Genomic DNA, 322 nt, shown 5'->3' with positions numbered 1-322 from the left:
ACCTGACACCATAAAACTAGAAGAAAACTTAGGCAGTATAAACTCTTCTGACACTGGTCTTAGTAATAGCTTTGGGGATGTCTCCTCGGGCAAGGAGAACAAAAGAAAAAAAAATAAAATAAAAAAATCGGACTACATCAGACTAAAAAGTTTCTGCACAGCAAGGAAACCATCATCAAAACAAAGAGAAGCTACTGAACGAGGAGATATTCGTCAATGATATATCCGAAAAGGGGTTAATATCCAAAATATATGAAGAACTCATACGACTCAACACCAAAGAAAGAAAAATTAAAAAACTGAATAAAAAATGGGCAGAGGA

This window comes from Pteropus vampyrus, unplaced genomic scaffold (genome assembly GCF_000151845.1).
Source record: "Pteropus vampyrus isolate Shadow unplaced genomic scaffold, Pvam_2.0 Scaffold247, whole genome shotgun sequence".
NCBI lineage: Eukaryota > Metazoa > Chordata > Mammalia > Chiroptera > Pteropodidae > Pteropus > Pteropus vampyrus.
Note: the sequence above shows the minus strand (reverse complement) of the source record.